Source organism: Chiloscyllium plagiosum, chromosome 29 (genome assembly GCF_004010195.1).
Source record: "Chiloscyllium plagiosum isolate BGI_BamShark_2017 chromosome 29, ASM401019v2, whole genome shotgun sequence".
Lineage (NCBI taxonomy): Eukaryota > Metazoa > Chordata > Chondrichthyes > Orectolobiformes > Hemiscylliidae > Chiloscyllium > Chiloscyllium plagiosum.
This window is the reverse complement of record NC_057738.1, coordinates 25,708,556-25,723,737: the sequence shown is the minus strand read 5'-3', so window position 1 is coordinate 25,723,737 and position 15,182 is coordinate 25,708,556. Positions and strand designations below refer to the sequence as shown.

Sequence of the window (15,182 nt, the reverse complement as noted above, 5' to 3'; positions counted from 1 at the left end):
AGCCAATTACTGATCCAAACTGCTATGTCTCCCACAATCCCATTCCTCTGCATTTTGTATAATAGCCTACTGTGGGGAACCTAATCGAACGCCTTCCTGAAATCCATATACACCACATCAACCTGTTTGTTCACTTTGTCAAAAATCTCAATAAGATTTGTTAGGCACAACCTACCCTTCACAAAACCATGCTGACTGTCCCTGATCAGATTATTCTTTTCTAGATGGTTATAAATCCTGTCTCTTTTAACCTTTTCCAACACTTTACCAATAACTGAAGTGAGACTCACTGGTCTGTAATTACCAGGGTTGTCTCTTCTACCCTTTTTGAACAAGGGAACCACATTTGCTATCCTCCAGTCCTCAGGCACTATTCCTGTAGACAATGATGATTTGAAGATCAATGCCAAAGGCTCAGCAATCTCTTCCCTTGCTTCCCAGAGGATCCTAGGATAGATCCCATCTGGCCCAGGGGACTTGTCTATTTTCACACTCTGCAGTATTTCTAATACCTCTTCCTTGTGAACGTCAATCTCTTCTAGTCTAGATGCAAGTATCCCTATATCTTCCTCACCAACATTTTCATTTTCTATAGTGAACACTGTACTTGAATCTATTTGTAAGTATATACAAACTTTTATGTCTATTAGCCAATGTAAATATTAGTCAGGACAGTGAGGGAACCTCTCGTTTTAGATTTTTTCAAGATATCTTCTGGACATCTTGGTGGGTGACAGCTTCTCGGTTTAACCATTTATCTGAAAGGTGAAAATTCCGACAGCACAGTGTTCCCACAGTCATGTATTGAGTTGTCAGGTGCTTAGGCCTCCGGAGTAAGCTTTGGGTGTATGGCCTTTCCAAACTAAACCAAGTCTGCTAACCATCTAATCTTGGTTGACACCCATCTTGGTGCTGGCATCATTTGTTTAGAGCAACCCTAATTTGATAATAAAAGTGCTTGTCAGTTTAGAACAACCCTACACTATTTCATGTCATTTATAATTGTTGATAGAAAATGAGCTCATTTCTGCTTTGAAACAAAAAGGCAAAAAAACAGTCTCTTAAGATAAATTAAATTATTGTAATACATTAGCATATGCACTGGCCTTGAACACATAATGTAAACCTATTGCCTCAGCTGATGATGTTGATACACAGAAGCCATTTGTGTGGTAAAGAAATGTGGCCTTCAGGTTTCATTCCCACTAACACATTAACACAGCTTATCATAGTTTGGTCTTCCAATGAAGCCAACAACAATCAGAATCAACACTGAAGAGGCAGAGAAGTTTAGAAAGTGAGATAAAAATAGAACAGCCCAATCAGGCACATTCTCCAAAACTTTCTGCTGTTCTTTGGTTGGAGTCTGTAAACTGATCCCAGCCTGTGTGGCCTTGAAGGATTGTGAGAGTTAGTCTCAAGGGCATGGGGCTAAGTAGGGACCATAAATCAACAGGTACCAGTGTGAGTCATTGTCCAGTACTCTTATACATGTTCAAGTGCATCACATCAGCAGCATGACAGTTCTGCCATTTACAGTGGAATAGCCACTGTGATATTATGCTTACCTCCAAATTCTGATTCCTAATTCACATGATCAAATCTGCTTGTTTCTCTTTCCATAACATTGCCATCTCCATCACCTCTCTCTCAGAGCTACTAAAATCCTTTTATCACCTACAAACTCCATGATCCAATGCTCTTGCATTGTCCATCCTCCAAAAACTCCATTTTGTCCAGATTTCAGTTGTCTACATTTTCTCACAGATTCCCTACTCAAATATTACGCAAACTTTGTCCATCTGTACTGATTGGCCTTCCCCAAAAAATATCCAAGTTAAATCTTTGACATCAAATCCCACTTTTTTTTTGCATGTCTAATGATGATGGTGAACAGCTCCCATAGCAAAACTTTCAAAACCTTTACAGCCACTAACTTTGCGCATTCCACATTTCAATAGCAGAAACATTTTGGCTTTCCTGGGACACCTTCTCTTGTGCTTCAGAAATCTTTCCTTTTGAAATCTTTCCAAAGCCTATCTTTCCAAGCTGCCCTCAAAGTCACTTCCTACAACTTCTGAATCCGTTTTCCTTTATTTTTCCTCATGAAGGCCCTTGGTGCTAGACAACTCCAAACTGTTATCTCTTCAGAACCTTCAGGTATGAGCTGAACAGGAAACACTAGGAGCAGAATGGAGGAAGCAAAGCCCATTTGAAAAAAATAGCAATACTGTAATTGAACGAAAAGTGATTACCTTTCATTTGGAGAAGAACAAGTGTGAAGCATTTAATTAGAACATTATTGATCATGAGCTCATCAAGAAAGAAACAGGATCCTTCAAAAACACTTTCACGAAGACAATATTCCTTTAACGAAAAATACAATGCTCCTACTGTGTCTCTGGCAGATCACAGCACGCTGTTTACTTGTTGCAATTTATTCTAAATGTTCAATATTCTTTTATAATGAAAACAAAACAGACCACAGTCTGTCATGAAGCAGTGTGAACTCCTCCACTCTGATCCAATCGTCACACACTAAACCTGCATCTTTTATCAGACTGTTTGTGAACAGTTTCTACCCTTCTCAGATCAAGCTGCACGTATTAATCTCTTGTTTCCCACACACTGTGCAAAGAAAAGCACCATTCCATTCACAGTGAAAACTGCGTCAAGGTTAAATCATATAGCCAAGTGGCCATTGATTCAGACTGTGCACCATCTGACTGGAGCGAAGGAGTAAGTTGCCAGTGTTAGACTGGACCTTTATAGTGCAGATTAGATATCAATTAATATTTCCAGCACTTCCATTTATCTCTCCAAATCGACATACCAGGCATACCAAACCCATCCCTACACACCTGTTAAACTCTGCAGACCCAGCCCCTGTATAACACACCTGTCAACCTTTCCCAAACAATCCCTCCCCTAACATGCAACTTAACTTTTATCTCTCCACCCTGCAGGCACTCTGCCTCTATTCATGATGAAAGGCTTTTGCCCGAAACGACAATTTTCCTGTTCTTCGGATGCTGCCTGAACTGCTGTGCTTTTCCATGCACCACTCTAACCTAAATATAGGGTAGGTGAATGGGGCTGGGTGGGTTACTCTTCAGAGGGTCGGTATGGACTTGTTGGGCCGAAGGGCCTGTTTCCATACTATAGGGAATCTAATCATAAAAGAAATCTCAGCACATAGTTCTGACTGGGCAGCCTCAATATTTTGCTACACGTCACTGTAGTGCTGTGCCACATCATTGTTGAGATGCTGCATTCTGTATGCTCTACAATGAAGTGAGGGTCATTTTGATGGAATCAATAGTGATAGCAAGTGTCACTTCCTCAGCAATAATCTGATCACTGGTGCTCAATTCAATTTCTGCCATCTCCTGACTTCATTATGGCCTCAGTCCAAATACAGACAAAAGAGCTAAACCCAACAATGAGGTGAACATGATTGCCCTTGATATTGAGATAGTGTGACTTCAAGAAGCCCTTGTCAAATTGAAGTTAATCAGAATCAAGGGAAATTTCTCCACTGGTTGCAGTCATACCTAGCAACGAGGAAGGATGGTTGGTTTTATTGGAGGTCGATCATTTTAGTCCCAGTATACCAATGCTGCAGTTCCTCAAGGTAGTGTCCTATGCCCGACCATTTTCAACTGCTACAACAATGGTCTTCCCTTCATCATAAGGTCAATAGTGGGGATGTTGGCTAATGATTGCACAATGTTCAGCACCACTCACCACTCCTCAGACACTGACAGTATGTCTCCAGACGCAATAAAATCTGGATAACCTTCAGGCTTGGGATGATAACTGACAAGTATCAGTCACACCACACACGTGCCAGGCATTGTGCATCTCCAGCAAAAGAGAACCTACCTTAGCTTGACATTCAATAGAACTACCATCACTGAATTCCACACTATCAGCATCCAGGAGCTTACCATTGACCAGAATGTTAAATGGACCAGCCAAATTAACAATGTGGTGACAAGAGCAGATCAGACGCCAGAAGTTCTAAAGGTGAGACCTCACCTCCTGTCTATCCCAATGCCTGTCCACAATCTACAGGGTAAAAGTCCAGTCTGTAATGGAATATACTCCACTCCGCTGGATAAGCACAACATAGAAACATAGAACATCGAAAATAGGAACAGTTGTCAGCCATTCAACCCTTCAAGCCTGGCTCCACCATTTAATATGATCATGGCTCATCATCCATTCCACCCTGTTCCTGCTTTTGTCCCACTCTCTTTGAACAACACTTAAGAAGCTCAATACTATCCAGGACAAAGCAGTCTACTTAATTGAAACTTCATTCTCCAGCTTCACCAGTCATACCTTCCACTACTGGTGTATAGTGGCAGCAGTGTACACTATGTACAAGATGCACTATAACAACTCATCAAGGCTCCTTCATGAGAACTTTCCGAAGGCATGGCCTCTTCCACCTGCGGGTACAAGGTAAAGGATGCATGGAACATCACCACCTTTAAGTTCCCCCTCAAGCCTCACAGCATCCTGATTTAAATTATAATGCCATTCCTTTTTGTCACTGGGTCAAACTTCTGGAACTCAGTTAGTTAGTGCACTATGGATGTTCCTGCACAACATGACACAATGTTTCAAGAACATATCCCCCACTGTTATGATAAGGAGGGGTGGGCTAGTTTCCTCTTTTTGACCCCGTCAATTGGCCACAGCAAAGATTTCAAATTCTGACTCCAATAAAAATGCATTTTCTTAGTTTACCAGAAATAAAAAAAAAGACAAATACAGTGTTTTCTTGCATGAAAGAAATTAAAATTTAGTTATTTGCTAACCCTGAAAAAAAGTAAAGACAGAACATCAAATACATGTCCACAAACACAGGTATAAAGTTTTAAAAAAGAAAGAGTGCCTACAATAAAATGTAAATTTTCTAAAATTACAATTTAAAGATCCCTAGGGTGTCCTTGAAGTGCTAGATTGTAACCTGGAACCACAGTTTTTTTGGTTGATGTCTTGTATTCTCCAGCAGCAGCAAATATTGTAGATATCTTTGAATTCTAGGTGTATGAATGTTTCTCTGATTTGCTTTATCATTGAGTTGTGCCCTTTGAGAGCGACTAAGAGAAAACAATTAGATAGAGACCAAGCTCTCTCTTGTTCAATTACAAATCTTTCTGCTGCTCTGCCAAAGCAACAGCTGGTAAATAAAACAGCTCATTCGTGTATTCCCATGTCTGGGCTTATTGTTTTGTGAGCTAGATGATGTGCAAGTTACAGTCTCACCTCCAAAATGTGAAACCTATCCATAATGGTGTAAATCAGATGGAAGATAGAAATCTGACTTGAAATAATTTGTGTAAAAGCAAAACTTGGTTTAAATTGCCTTTGTTATCTCACATTAATTTCACAAAGATGGGTTAAAATGCTGTGGCCATTTTAAGTCACTATTTTTCTGACTTAAAACTATTTTAATGCACAAGGGACTCATATATTAAAATCAGACGACTGTTGTTGAAAATCAACATTTATGACGTGGCCTCATTAAAAGCAATTAGGAATAAACATTAAATGCTGGCCTAGCAAGTGATGTCCACATGCTGTGGTAACTCTTTTAAAATTCCAATATGTGAATGAAAGCCTATCAGAGGCCAACACCAAGGTGAATTGTATGTGCACTTTTATTACTTTCCCAGTCTTGACCATAAAATCCCTGCAGTGCGGAAGCAGACCATTCAGCCCGAGTTGGCAATGACCCTCTGAAGAGCAAACCACCCAGACCCACCCTGCTAATCTATAATCCTGTAGGTCCCATGGCTAATCCAGCTAGCCTGCACATGCCTGCACACTATGGGCAAATTAGCATGGACAATCCACCTAACCTGCGCATCTTTGGACTGTGGGAGGAAACCAAAGTACCCAGAGGAGCCCATGCAGACACAGGGAGAACATGCACATTCTACACAGACAGTCACCTGAAGCTGGAATCAAACCCAGGTCCTTGGCACCGTGAGGCAGCAGTGCTAACCACTGAGCCACCATGCCACCCCTCTGAGAAGACAGAGTTGCTAGCTTTCCTCAATAAGACTCCTTGCCCCAAGAGCAGTCTGATGTTGATTTTCCTCTTAAGTCTTTCACTTAATAGACACGTTCCTGCTCACCAAAGAGAACCCACCCAGCCCCATTCCCCTACTATTCTATATTTATCCCTGACTAATGCATCTAACCTACACATCCCTGACCACCACGGGCAATTTAGCATGGCCAATTCTCATAACCTGCACATCTTTTGTGGGATGAAATCGGAGCACCCGGAGGAAACCCATGCAGACACAGGGAGAATGTGCAAACTCCACACAGACAGCTGCCCGAGGCTGGAATTGAACCCAGATCCCTGGTGCTGTGAGGCTGCAGTGCTAACCACTGTGCCGCCCTGGCTAAAACTTTTTATCTTGCATACAGAAAGATAAACACAGGTACACTAAATTTCAAACAATCACAACAATTTATACTACAGGAGAAAAGAAAGGTCTTGAATGGTTGGCCAGTAGACTCTGATTGGCTATGATGTTGCTATGACAAAAGCAATGGGGAATTGTAAACTCACTGAAAGAATCACCCAGAACACCGGGAAGCAGAGGAACAAGCACAAGGAAGCTTCCCAGTTTCCAGTGTAGGATTTGGGGAATAGACAAGGTGGTCACAGATCTAAGGCTAGAAGCTGCCAATCAGTACTTTATTCTGAGAACATTTCTTATCTCTCCTCCGAGAAGTTATTTTTGGGGACAGATTCAGGAGTCAACTGAAACCAGTTTTGTCAGCTAATCATTTGGGACCTACAAAACTGGGTGGGGAGGGTCTCCGTGCCTCGTGACTCTTGTCCACGTTAGTCACATCTGGAGTTCCACAAGCTCTAGAAGGTAATGTGTACGAGGGCACATTTACAATGTTGAAAAGATACTTGGACAAGTACATGAATAGGAAAAGTTTGGAGGGTCATAGGCCAGGAACAGGCAGGTGGGACTAACTCTTCTCTGAAAGACAACACCTTCAGCATGTGCAGCATTCCTTCTGCATTGTACTGTTGGAAGTGAAAAAGTCTATGAGCATGCTACCATTGAGCTAAATTTGACACCACCTTTACAATTTCATCTTTGGGAAAGGGGCAGAAGAGATCTGTTCAAAAGAGACAGGTTTCTCCTGAACTGGCGGGGGACCAATATCCTGCCAGGGAGATTACTAGTGCTACTCAGGAGCCTATAAACTTGTATGGGGAGTGAGTGGGGGAATCCTAAGCTGTACTGAGAATAGAGAGACAGATGGGATGATTTAGAAGTTAAAGAAAGCAAGTTAATTAGAAAAAAGCAAGTCAGAGAACAAGATAACTCTGAAGAATTAAACTGCATTTATTTCAATGTATGGGTCTTACAGATAAGGCAGGTGAACTCAGGGCATGGTTGGTAACACGGGACTTGGATATCAAAGCTATTACGGAAAAGTGGCTAAGGGAGGGTTAAGACTGTCAGCTCAATGCTGAGGATTTAGATGCTATCGGAAGGATAGAAAGGGAGGCAAGAGAGGATCAGGAGTGGTGTTTTTGGTTCGGGAAAACATTACTGCTGTACTTAGAGAGGATATTCTTGGGTGATCATCCAATGAAGCTATATGGTTGGAACTCAGAATAAGAAGGGGAAGATCAATGGGATTATTAATGGGATTATACTATGGGCCCCTAATGGTCAGTGGGAAACAGAGGAGCACATATGTAGAGACATCTATAAGAATAGTAAGGTTGTAAAGTAGGGAATTTTAACTTTCTGAACATAGATTGGGAATGCCATGGTATTACAGGATTGGATGGGGAGGAATTTGTTAAATGTGTTCAAGAAAATTTTCTTTATCAATAGTTAGATGTATCGACCAAATAAGAAGGAAAACTTTGATAAGGTAGGCCTTATATAAAAGTTAAAGTTCTAAACTGGAGTAAGACCAATTTCGATATGAGACAGGAACTTTCAGAAGTTGATTAGTATAGACAGATTGCAGGTAAAGGGACAAATGACAAGTGGGACACTTTCTAAAGTGAGACAATGAGAGTTCAGAAGTAGCACACTCCTGTTAGAGTTTAGGGTAAGGCTGGTAGGAATAGGGAGCAATGGATGAATAAAGATACTGAAGCTCTCGTCAAGAATGAGGAGGAGGCATAAGTATAGACAATTGGGATCAATTGATTCTCTTTAAGAGTATAAGGGAAATATAGGCATTCTTAAGAGAGAAATCAGGAAGGAAAACTGGGGAAATGAGATAGTCTTGGCAGATGAGGTTAAGGATAATCCAAAGAGATTAAGTACATTAAGAGCAAAAGAGTAACTTGGGAGAGAGTAGAGTCCATTAAAGATCTATAAGGTCATCTATTCGTGGAACCATAGGAGATGAGAGAAATACTAAACAAATATTTTGCATCAGTATTTACTGTGGAGAAAGACATGGAGGCTAAGCAACTCAGGGAAATAAATATTAATGTCTTGAAAACAGTCCACATTACAGAGGAGGAAGTGCTGAAGGTCTTAAAAAACATAAAAGTGGATAAATCTCCAATACCTGATCAGGTATAAAACAGGACGCTGTGGGAAGCTAGGTAAGAAATTGTAGGGGCCCGAGTAGAGATGTTTGTATCATCCCCAGTCATGGGTGAGGTGTCAGAGGCCTGCAGGGTGGCTAATGTTATTTAAGAAAGGGTGCAAGCAGAAGCCTTGGAACTATAGACTGGTGAGTCTGACATCAGTGGTGGGTAACTTGTTGGAGGGGATTCTGAAAGATAGGATTTACATTTGAAGAGGTGAGCACTGATTAGGGATAGTCAACATGGCTTAATGCGTGGAAAATCGTGTTTCACAAACTTGGTTTGAGTTTTTTGAGGACATGACCAAGAAGGTAGATGAGGGCAGAGCGGTAGACGTTGGACTTTTGTAAAGCCTTTCATAAGGTTCTGTATGGTAGACTCTTTACTAAAGTTAGATCACTTGGGATTCAGGGAGAGCTTGCCAATTGATTACAAAATTGGCTTGACAGTAGGAGACAGACGGTGGTGGTGGAGGATTGTTTTTCAGGCAGGAGGCCTGTGACCAGCGGTGTTCCACAGGGATCATTGCTGGGTCTATTGTTATTTGTTATTTATATAAATAATTTGGATGAGAATTTAGGAGGCATGGTTAGTAAGTTTGTGGATGATACCAAAGTTGGTGATATAGTGGACAGTAAAGGTGGTTATCTAAGATTACAGTTGAGACATTGGTCCAATGGAGCAAGGAGTGGCAGATGGAGGAGGAGTCGCAGATGGAGTTTAATTTGGATAAATGCAAGGTACTGCATTTTGGTAAAACAAAGCAGGGCAGAACTTACATAGCTAATGGTAGGGTCTCATGGGGAGTGTTGCCAAACAGAGAGACCAAGAGGTTCAGGTACATAGTTCTTTGTAGGTCGCATCATAGGCAGAGTGGTTAAAAAGGCATTTGGCATGTTTATCTTCACTCAGACTATTTCGTTTTAGGAGTTGGACATCATGTTGCAGTTATACAGGACACTAGTGAGGACAATTTTGGAGCACTGTGTCTGGTCATCCTATTATAGGAAAGATATTATTAAATTGGCGAGGGTTAAAAAAGATTCACTAGGATGTTACCTGGACTGGAGGGTTTGAATTGTAAGTGGAGGCTTGATAGGCAGTGACTTCTTTCACTAGAGCATAGGAGATTGAGGGGTGACCTTATAGAGATTTATAAAGTCACAAGGGGTAGAGTTAAGTTGAACAGAAAAGGTATTTGCCCTAGGGTTGGGGAGTTCGAAACTAGAGGGCATATTTTTACAGTGAGAGGAGAAAGATTTAAAAGGGACTTGAGGGGCAACTTGAATAGAAAAGGTTCAGAGGGATTTGGACCAAACGCAGGCAAACGGGACTAGTTTTGGTTTGGAAAACTTAGTTGGCATGGACGAGTTGGATTGAAGGGTCTGTTTCTGTGCTGCATGATTCTATGTGTTGGAGCATATCCCCAGGATTTCCTCAGCAGCATTTTCCAAGTAAGTGATCTCCACCAACTTGAAACAGAAAAGCAGTAGGATATATTGGAAAACCATCATTCCAGGCTGTCCTCCAGTCACACACCATCCTGGTTTGGGCATATACAGTGTATACTGTTTTCATCAGTAGTTCAAAATCCTGGAACTTCCTACCTAAAAATATTGAAGGAACAGTTGAAGAAGGCAATGCATGACTAATTTGAGTTACTAGATTCTGGATCAGTGGTGCTGGAAGAGCACAGCAATTCAGGCAGCATCCGAAGACAGGCAAAATCGACGTTTCGGGCAAAAGCCCTTCATCAGGGCTTTTATTCCTGATGAAGGGCTTTTGCCCGAAACGTCGATTTTGCCTGTCTTCGGATGCTGCCTGAATTGCTGTGCTCTTCCAGCACCACTGATCCAGAATCTGGTTTCCAGCATCTGCAGTCATTGTTTTTACCTAATTTGAGTTACTGCCAGTCTTGGCAACACTGTCCATATCTCATGTATGAAGGAAAAAGCACAAGCCCTGTTTTTGTTTATCATGCACTTTGAAAGAAATTATAATGATAGAAATTCGCACACTCTTAACTGGAGCAAACTGTCCATGTTTTCACGGGCTGCCTTACAATGGTAAGCAAGCCATTTAAGGGACGGGGTGAAAATTCTCCTTTTTCCTACTCCTAGGAATCAACTACTTACTTCAGGTCCCATTTTACATCCCTCCATCAAATATTAATGGACAAATTTGTAAACCAACAATGGCTCTGAACCACTTATCATTTTGAATAATCTGAGTTAAATTGGTGTGGGGTCAGGACTTATACTGTATACAGTATTTAGATCTTTATAACTAACCTCTTCAGACATACCTCTGGAGCAGGTGGAACCTGAAGCTTTTTTGGCCTTCTGACTCAGAAGGGCCATAAGACCATTTATTGCTATCTGGTTTAACTCAGGTTTCACAGCAAGTTGTATCTGTCTGATCAACCCACTTGGGTATTTAACAAGTTAAAGGAATGTTACGTTTAAATTTCTGTCCGTGCAAAATAAAACATTATGGAAAAAAAAACAGGCAAGGGAAATATTCCTCTGGGATCATTGAAGCAATTTTGTTAAGTTTCTATTTTGGAGGAGGAAAGGACAAGTAGAGTGAATTAGTGTGTAAATAATGTACAGATCTATCCGATATGTCAGCTGACTGCTCTGTACAGAATCTTGGAGCAGGCCCAAAGCTGGGAGACATAAAAGTCTTATTGGTTCTGAGATAAAGGCTTCGATTGTACTCTTTGATCTGCCGTTTTGTTCACTTAGTCTTTTGGGAAAGACATTCAGACAAGCTGCACAGATTCAGAAATTCCTCCCCTTAGTTCCACATAGTTTACTCTATTACTTCTGCTTTTTGATTAGCATTGTCATTCTGACAAGAATCTGAAGGCATCAAACATCAAGTTAGGCTCAGAAACCTGATAAAAATATGTTTTGAAATCATGCTGAACGATTGTAATCTTGCACTGATTAGTTTATGGGATTTGGGAATTTTCCTAATTGGTGGTTAATTTAGAACTAACGTCTTAATTTTTTTTTGGAACTTTAACGCTCATTAGATACAATTTTATGCTTCAAAAGAACAAAGATGCATTACGCATTTTTAGTCTCATTTTATTTACCCAAGTCCCTCTTGAAAGTTACTATTGAATCTGCTGCAGTCACCCTTCAGGCAGTACATTCCAGATCATAACCCCCCAAAAAAGTACAATATGCAAAATTAATCTAACACAATAGTTAAAATTAAACATACTGATTTACTGATAAATATCAGGTGCCTCAGGCTACTCCACTTTTTTTAACAAGAGCGAGGTCAAGAACACATATCTGAAGGGAGTTTGTATTTTAAACACTTTAAACATATTACAACATATTACAAAACCAATTTTCAGCCATGTACTGCAGCTAAAAACTGACCAACCTTGGCAAAATAAATTTGTACCGATTTTGGGCAATTGTGTAATTGTTTTCATCTGTTCTTGCGCTTGTCCATTTCACCTTTAAATATAAAACCAAAAGTTTGTATCAACTTAATTACCAGTCATCATTAAAAGTGTCCAGCTTCCAAAGACCTGGTATGCTATATAATTTACAATGCTCAAGAAACAGTTGCAGCCAATTCCTGTAAAACTACATATGTGCCGCATTCCTCAGTTAGGGAAGGATTTCACTGTTTTGCAGAAATTAATCATTTTGTTCATATTTCAGGATAAGCATTCTTTATCAAGCTGTGAATCTTGCTCCCCTTTTCAGAGCTGTCTCATAATGTGATGAATACCTTTGAGAAGGACAGTAGGTGAGCTGAACTGCATATTTTCATATAAAGACTCCTGCAACAAGAATAAAACCTTTTGATTGCTTTTGAACACAGATTTAACCTCAACAGACCCTCTGTGAATGAAGAGTCAACCTCCATTAGATGCATTCACTTCCAGGAGCAAGCTGGGTATTATGGTTGAAACATGGTCCCATCTCTGTAAATGGGAACACACAAAAACCGTCACCTTAGCTCACAAGAGGTGGGGATACAGCTTTATTGCTCAGGACAAAATCAGTTCCCTTGTCTTTTTAAATGGTGATTTGAACAATGGTAGCGCTTTGTGGATGAAAGGATTATTCTCTTTTTATATGACTGGCAGATTCAGAGATCATTTTGGGGTTAGTTCGAAATGTATCAATTGACCTGAAGTAAGTCACACATGGCTTATCATCCGTTTGAGTGTTGGTATGTATGGTACTCTAATATTGGCAAGCGGGGGAAGGTCTGCAGAGGTGCAGTAATAGTGGCCCTGCTGCTGGGCTAATAATTCTCTAGTTCAAGTCCCACTCACTCCAGAGATGCGTAACAATGTTTCTGAAGGGATTGATTAGAAAATGCCTACTTTCATGTTGGAAGACTGTTGCGGTACAGTGGCAGTATCCCTACCTATGGGCCAGAAGACTTGGCTTCAAGTTCCACCTATTCCTTAAGTGTGTAATAACATCTCTGAACAAGTCAATTAGAAAATATTATCAACTGACCACTAGATGGCCCCTGATGGAAGTAAGCAGTTTGCAGCAATTACATTTCATTACATCCTCTTGCGTTAAAAGTATTTCCTTCCATTGCAATTTATCAAAACGCCTGAAAGTGAATTCAATTGCTTATTAACAAACCAGTACTTGTGTTTACCCAGGAGCACAAATCTAATTTTGATATCAGCTCACTAGCAGATTCACATTTTCCCATTTTATCACAAAGTAGCATCAAGAAGAAATCCTGATTGATTTTTCTTCTCTCTAACCCAAGGATGTGAAAGAGTCCAATTTCAGCCATTGAATGCAACACTATTTCTCAGTGCAACTAAACATTTATAAAATACTGGTGCGACTTCAGCTGGAGGACTGTGGGCCTTCTCAGCACCACATTTAGGAATGATATCAAGACCTTTGAAAGGTTTCAGAAGAGGTTTACCCAGATGTTACTGGCAATGTAGGATATCAGTTATGTGAAAAGACTGAAGAAATTGGGATTATCCTCCTTAGAACATCAGAGGAGGTTTAATGGGTATTCAAAATAATGTAGAATTTTACTGGAATAAATAGTTTGGATTACAGTATGGATCAAACCCAGTGAACATTAGCAAAAAGGCAAGGGGGAAGGCAATGACAATTTTTTCCTGTACTGTGTTATTGAGGTGCAGAATTCTCTGCTTGCAAGGGTAATATTAGCAGATTCAAAAGTAATTTTCAAATGAAGGATAGAAAATTACAGGGCTAATGGCAAACAAGTAGATAGCTGTTTCAAAACTGATAGTATAGGAGCTTTGGGCCAAACTGTCTCCTTCAGCACTTTATGATTCTACAATCTAAATAAAGGAACTTGACACTTAACGTCTCCAATAATAAGACAGCGTGTATCAATGACAACAGCAATGTTTTGTGAAGTAACTAAACAGCTGGAATCTACATAGTCATTCAGGACACAGGTAATAAATCTCCATGCATCAAACAGCCCTTGAACCCTGCACAGGTTTACAGCTCTATTATCATATGCTACCACACTCGTTTGAAACTGATAGCACACAACAGATGGCAATCCACTTGGAGCTCACAGAGTTACAAGCATTGACCCTACTCTCACTGTACACAAATTTGAGCAGCTGATTATCACATTAATGTTTCTCAACTTCGAAGAAAGATGGATGTATTTAAATGTTCACAGAATATTGCATTTCTCTCCAAGAATATACAGAGAACTCAGTTGAAAATTAGTAGAACCCATGTGGTGAAGAAAGAGCCTGAGAGACTTGACATTTGCTGCCTGTATCAGCACTTGAATGAATTATGGAATAATGGCTACAGCACAGAAGGAGGCCACTTACTCCACGATGTCATTACTGGGTCTTCGATGGAGAAATTTGCCTTTGTGCCACTTCCCTCTTTTCTCCTCGTAGCCCTGCATATTCTTCCCTTTCAGGTAATAATCTAATTCAGTCTTGATTGAATTTGCCTCCAAAACACTCTCAGGCACTGCATTCCAGATCCTAGTGACTTGTCATGTGGTTTCATGTCCAGACATAAGAGTTTGGGTTGGAGACCGAATGTTCAAGGAGAAGGCAAGGCCAAGAATTCTGTTCAGGATTTGGCTTCTTTAGAACTCTGTTTATTATAGAGCAATACAAAATACAACTACATATACACAATAAACTGTGCCACACCAGGTTCTAATCTTGCTGTTGAAATAGGAAGGAAAAGAATTCTTTTCAGGCTTAGGCTTTTTCAGAACTCTGTTTACTGCGTATTAACATAAATACAACTATACACATTAAGGTGAGTTATACCATTCTCTAACCTTACTGTTAAACTATCCTCTCCACGTGTTTCTCCCTGAGAATCCCATTTGTCTCTGAATCAATGTTTCTTATACTGTTTTACATATACCTGTATCTTGATTTTGTACATATTTATACCTATGTCCCAATTTATAAAGCTCAGAATGCTGTGAGCCTTTTTAATCATGCTTGAAAAATGTGGTGCTGGAAAAACAAAGCAGGCCAGGCAGCATCCCCACCCCTATCAGCGTTCCGGAGAGACCATTCCCT

The 15,182-nt window shown here is 40.3% G+C and overlaps 1 long non-coding RNA gene across 1 annotated transcript in view; it reads right to left on the bottom strand.

Moving 5' to 3' along the window:
• Nucleotides 1-9,960: 9,960 nt before the first annotated feature.
• The window catches only part of LOC122564456, an 8,335-nt gene continuing 3,113 nt past the window's right edge, over nt 9,961-15,182 (bottom strand). Inside the window, exons 2-3 of the long non-coding RNA XR_006315914.1 lie at nt 12,020-12,096; nt 9,961-10,224 (exon numbers count right to left, since the gene is read on the bottom strand). This is a non-coding gene — a long non-coding RNA (uncharacterized LOC122564456). The remainder of the gene's footprint in view (nt 10,225-12,019; nt 12,097-15,182) is intronic.